At 34.9% G+C, this 6,791-nt stretch overlaps 1 pseudogene; it reads left to right on the top strand.

Annotated features, from left to right (window-relative positions):
* Nucleotides 1-5,273: 5,273 nt before the first annotated feature.
* Nucleotides 5,274-6,791, top strand: part of LOC107025747 — a 2,152-nt pseudogene continuing 634 nt past the window's right edge.

The following is a 6,791-nucleotide window of genomic DNA, read 5'->3' as shown; positions in this document are numbered from 1 at the left end:
CAAATAGTGACCTTATTCAATCGCCGGTAATCTATACACATTGTCATACTACCATCATTTTCTTAACAATTAAAACTGGAGCACCCAACGAGGAAGAACTAGCACTAATAAATCCTTTATCAAGAAGCTCTTGGATTTGAGCCTTAAGCTCTCTTAATTCGGCTTGGACCATGTGACATGGAGGGATAGAAATGGGACAATTACCAGGTTCTAAGTCAATGCAAAAATCTATATCCCTATCCTAAGGCATACCAGACTATTCGATAGGAAACACTTCTCTAAATTCTAAACCACAGAAATAGACTCAGTAGATGGAGTATCAACCTCAACATCCCTAATATGAGCAAAATAAGTCAAACAACTCTACCCTACCAAATTTTAGTCCGAATGAAGGATATGATCTTAGATTTCTTAGACTTGTACATTCCCTCCCACTCTAACTTTTTCCTTTATGGAATTTCTAGAGTTACAGACTTAATATTAGAATTAACCACATCATAATAGGGAACAAACAAGTCATCCCTAAGATTATAGCAAAGTCAGTCATATCCAATCACCAAATAAGCCAAAGCTATAAACCCATAAATAAAATAAACCAAGCACGATAGACATGAGTGACTATGACAGACTTTCCAACTGGGTAGAAACATGAATGGGGGCATAAAATATACAGAAATCACAGCAAATGTTGCGGCGAATCACATGAATACATAATAAGTAGTTACTAGATCAAGTAACACATTAGTAATCCACTCACAGATAAGAATAGTACATGTGATCACTACGTCACATGTATCTGTCTCATTCTTACACGAAAAAGTGTAACACTGAGCCATATGCTCATGTCGAGCGTCTTCCCTATATAATTGCACGTTATCCGTGCCTGCATTACCATTTTAATTACCTTCACGGCCTCAATGGTTACCTTCTCGTCCATCTTGTGGATGCCCTTGACCATTATCACAATTTCTCGCGTGTACCATTGCTCTAGACGGCTGCTGTGCGAAATCTAACACTCATGGGTGGGGACAACATCTCCTTATATGCCCAGGTTTCCCAAAATTTTAGCAAGTACGATCAATAAATTGCATTCTTCCTGTCGAAAGTGTGACTCCCTAGCTATCCTGAATCAAATTATGAGGTGGAATTCCCGAGTAATTACTTGTAAAGGTGGGCATAGCGCACTGAATTGGTCTAGCTGCAAGCGTTTGTCTCCCAGTCTCTTAGGAGTAAGAACCTTGAAAGTTACCCGAGTTTTTGGCCTTTTCTGGCAATGTCATAGCCTGACCGTCTCGCCTAACCCCCTACCGTTTCATAAAAAAGTTTGCTATCTCATCAAAATTCCTCTCTACAGAGGTCATATGAACAGATAATACGTGCAACTCAGAATTCAGTCCCTTAATAAATAAACGGATCCTCTCTTTCTCAATAGTCATCAATTGAGTAGCATATCTATACAAAGCATGAAACTTAGCCTCATAAGCAGCCACAATCATACTACCTTGCTCCAAACCCATGTACTCATGCTTCATTTGATACCTCAAAGTCTTATGCACATATTTCTAAAAAACAAAGCATGAAATTGGGTCCAACTAAGTGGAGGTAAAATTGAAGACTTGCATCCCATATAAGCCCTCCACTTCTATTTGGTCTCACCTTGAAGCTGAAAAGTTATAAGCTCAACCCCCATGTTGATGGACAATTCCCAACTTAAGAAGCCTCTCATAGAAATCTAGGATGAACTCATATGCATCTTCACTCTCAAAACCATGGAACATAGGCAGTTTCAACTTCAAAAACTTGATCAACATCTCATGTTCATTACAAGTCATCATAGGACCCAATAAAAGATGTAAGAGAGCATCATTACCTTGAGTTCCACCCACCTTAGGGAAAGTGATAGCAATAGGAGGATTGGCGGGAGCTTGAGTTGCTTGAGTAGAAGGAAGCACTCCAGGACCAAACCATTTCAAGAATGACATGAGTTGTTGAGCTAGCACTGAGTCTATGGGAGGAATACATGTAGTCCATCCTGCACCTCTTCCTCTTATCAAACTTCCTCAACATTTTCAACTCAACATCCATCTATCTCTTCATGATGCACGATAGGGGCCTCATTTTGGGGAGCATTTTCGAGTCGTACCCCATCTCTAGTAGGCGCCACTCTTTCTCAACCCCAACCCCTAACTCTTCCTCTACCTCTGCCTCAACCACAACCTCTCGTTGCAGATTCCTTAGCTGGAGCATTGATGGGAGCTACGAGCCTGATGCTGCTGAATCTAGTGTTAATTATCTGCAGATAAAACAGTGAAGGAGGTTAGATATCAATTCAAAATTATAGATAGCAATTGGAATCAAGTTACAACATAAAAAAAAGACAAATCGAGACAAGAGAAAATCAAGAGATTTCCTTAAGTCTTATAGCCTCTCGAAGAAAAGTATAGACGTCTCTGCACCGTTCCGCAAAACTCCGCTAGACTCATTTTGGTATCGAGATCAACGAACCTATGCTCTAATACCAACTTTGTCACGACCCAGACCATCGTGATTGGCACTCACACTAACCCTATTGTGGGAGAACCATTTATACTAATTACCTAAACATTTAATCAAAAATACTGAGATAGTAAAGTTAAAGAAGTAAGTTAAATTCTAATTAAAGAAATAGAGTTCCCATAAATTCCAAACTAAATTCTATTAACAGACTGACATTATGGAAGTAATTCATAGAAACTAAAATTCAATGTACCAAAACATTTAACAAGATCCAAAATTCTAATGAGAAGGGTTACAACCCCAATCTAATGGTACTAACTAACTAGAAAAGTCTAAGTCCAAAATATGGACATAGACAAAAGGAGAACTCATGGCAGCCCATAAGAGCTGTCTCACCGTTTAATTCAACCGTCGATTACTAATCTTCTAAATGAGGTTGTCAATAGCCGCCTGAAAAAAGCTTTGTACTCAACAAAAAAAGAGCAAATGCAGTATCAGTACACAACTACATTACTGGTAGGAGCACGTGGCTATCCCACTACGTGCAACATAAATAAGTCATTATAACAATATAATCACATTTATATACCGAACATATAAAATATTATCAACATATACAAACAAGTTACAGGTTTCAACATTTCTCAAGATACACAAATTTAGAAAATCATTGGTCCTCTCATGAAATCCAAAACCAAGCTATTAGCATACCGAAACATGGTACCTGTTGACACTAATTTTTGGTCTAATATTTCTAAAGTTTATACTTTTAAAAGTATTTTATTTTTAAATAGTTCACAATACATGTTTTGTCATTTTAATGAGATTTGTTGATAATTATCCTTATTCTCAAAGTATTAAGATCTTTATCGGTTAACTTTTTTATATTATTCTATGACAAGATTGAATACGTTCAAATATTTATTTATTTTTTATAAAATCATTAGTTCTGTTAAATTGTATTTTTTACATGTCATTAGTTACGTTGATTAATTTTTTTATATTCATTTTATATGTTACATTTGATAATATTCATTTTGATATTTTGTACAGTCAAGAAATTCATTCTGATAGAATGGTATTTCACACACAAATACTTTATTAAACAGTGATTTAACCCATTGTTTAAGATAATGGTATTGTACTATTAGTGATTTTCAATTCCCCATTTAAACAATAGTTTGTTCATTATGTTAAGAGGTGGTGAATAAGCTTTTAGGGGTAATTTAATCTTTTAGTATTTTTTTAGTGTTCATAATTTTTCGGTGACAGTCTTAGCGGAGTTCCGCCGAAATCTGGCGAGTCCACCACCATAACCCCTTTGATTTTTTTCTCCTTTTTTCCAATGAAATAGTCATCGGAAGCAACTCTAAAACAAAAGTTAAACAACCCCATTTTATGCCTCTTTTTCCATCGCTACTATCTGTCAGCCTTCACCTTCTCCGACCAACCCAAACCCAGATGGAATTGGGCAAAACCCGAAGACCCAACCTTAGTGTCTTCTTCACAAGTGAACACCACCACAATAGCTTTCCACAAGAGAAACCAATATAAATCAGCCTGTTTTGTTCCTGTTTGTCACTGCCCAGACCTCGCCAAAGATAACCAGACTGAACAGCCATTCGTGTTGTCACTCATTGAAAGAACCACCACTACAACCGAAACCCCACCATCAAAACCACCAGAACAACAACCAAAACAACCTCCAAGCACATTTAGATCCACCACAAAACAACCCCTATCACAAAAAACAGCTATTAATGGTGAGTTCGTAGCTAAGTCATTTCAAGTGTGAGCTCTAAGCTCCAGGAACACAAGAAACAACCACCACAACCAAACGAACCCAACATCTAGTAAGCTCTGAACTTGCAAGTCAAGCTCCCCAGAAAAAGAATAATGAGCTCCAAGCTCTAGTTCAGATCAACAAACAAGCCCCTTCTCTCTCCCTTTTATGATTTATTTTTTGAAGATCTAATCCAGCAACCCTCTTCCTTTTTCGGAACTCGTGAAGCTCAAGCAAACAAATAGTCTGCAAAACCCCATCAAAGTTCCGACAACACATCCTTGTTCCAACCGCAAATCATAGTGTCACATTGAAAAAAATCAGATTTAGAGCTCGTTTGGATGTGCTTTAAGTTGGTCAAACTGACTTAAAAGTCATTTTTTGACTTATTAAAGTGTTCAGCAATTATCAAAGTGACTTCGTTTAAGTAAAAAATAACTTATTTTAAACCAAACGTTAAAACATAGGTTAGGGGTACTTTTATAAAAAAAAAAACTTAAAATCCCTTTTATGTTGACCAAGTATATTGCATTTTTGCCCTAAATGTTTTTATACGGTTTCCAAATTGCCCATGTTGTTTTAACCCTAACATCTTTCTCCCATTTTTTACTTGTGGCTGTTGGCTGAACTTTTCTTTCTTTTCTCCCAATTTGAAAGGTGTAGATCTAAAGCTTGAAGTAAGTTTCTTTTGATTATATTTTAATTAGATTTCTTCCTTTTCTCTCGATTGATAGCAATAATATCTAACGTAGGGAAAAAGAAATCAACGTAAAACTTTAAGTTTTCTTGATTATCTTTTGATTTTTTTATTATTGTGTATTTTTTTTCATCCTCTGTAGCTGATATCGTTTTGTGTATTTTGTGTTTTGGATATTTTCTTGGATTATGTAGATATAAGTTGATTGTGTGTAGTATATATTTGTCATCTATATAAAATTATGGAAGATTTATTTTCAATTTTCTTATCAATTCTAATCTTCAGATCAGTTACACCATGTCGGAAACACAAACTAGTGCTAAGTGCACTGATGATGCTCGTCTCAAATTTATAGTTTTATGTGAATTAGAGATTAGGAGAGGAAATAGATCAAACACTCATCTATCTAAGGTTGAACCCATCGACAAGCCCTTAAGTTGGCACCAATTTTCACTTAGACACCTCAAGTAGACTTTGTTCATTTTAAAACCTCAAGTAGGGGTTCGCTATGTTATTTTTACACCTTTATGACAATCACCTAAAATTACAAACTGTGCACAATACATTTGCAGATGACATGTGATGATGACTAATTAAAAGCTAACATGTGACATTTGAATGTAATAATAACGTTAAAATAAATTATTAAGAAACAACTAATTTTTCAGTAAAAATATATAAATAAAACTATCTATTTTCTACCCTCCCACCCCACCTTACATCACCCCACCCCTACCCATCTGTCTTTCGTCCCTGTTGCCTCCCGAACTCTACAACCATTTTTTGGTTCTTCTACCAATTTTTTTTTTTAAATTATTACATTTTAGTTTTTCTTTTTAAATTTTTTTTGTTGTGAATTGATTTTGAAAAATTATATATGTCATTCTTCTTCTACTTTTTTGAAGAAAAAAATGTGTCTTGCTTTAAAAAAATCTTTTCAAAATTAGTGTGATGATTTTTTTCCTTATAAACATTTTAAAAGTTAGTGTTATGGTTTTTCTTTCATATTTTGTAAGTTTTATTTTTCATGAATTTTCATGGTGTAAGGTGGAATAAGTGGTAGGGCTAAAAAGTGAAGAAGAAGAAGAAGGAGAAAAAAATTAAAATCCAAAAAAATACCCTTACACACTCAAAACGGGTGCAACACAAAAAATATATCAAGTCAGCAAAATATGTCAAAATGACACAGCGGGACTCAAGTCTAAAATGAACAAAGTTAATTGAGGTGTGTAAGTAAAAGTTGATGCCAACTTTAGGGGGCTATCGATGGGTTCAACCTTTACCTAAAGATGGACGAAAAAATATGATTAAAGCATTCTATGAAAAAATGGGAATAAGCAATAAAAAAAAGACAAATGAAAAATCATTGGGATGACATGAAAGCCGAGTGACTCTTTTTAAGCAATTGATGCGAGAAGATACAGGTATCAGATGGAATACCACCAAATAAACAATTATGGCAGATGATGTTGGAGGAAGCAAAAAATTAAGGTACATTTGTCACATTGTTTTATGTCTTTTTATTTCTTTTATTGTTATAATTTTACTTACTGAATTTGTTGTTTCATCTTTTGTTAACAAAGGATGTTCGATATAGAAAATTTAGGAATAATGATCTTTTACTCATATGATTTTGTTATGATGCATCATTTTATGATATTGTTTCTATAGGGGAAAGATCACGTGCCTCAAATCAATCCCAATTTTTTTAAAAAGTGAGGTACTTTCTAATGAAGAAAGACAAAACTATATCGATAATGATGACATGGAGCACTTCTTTAATAATAATATTAATGAAGGGGGGGGGGGTGATGA

Source organism: Solanum pennellii, chromosome 7 (assembly GCF_001406875.1).
Source record: "Solanum pennellii chromosome 7, SPENNV200".
NCBI classification, from domain to species: Eukaryota; Viridiplantae; Streptophyta; class Magnoliopsida; order Solanales; family Solanaceae; genus Solanum; species Solanum pennellii.
Note: the sequence above shows the minus strand (reverse complement) of the source record. Positions and strands in the feature narration are given on the sequence as shown.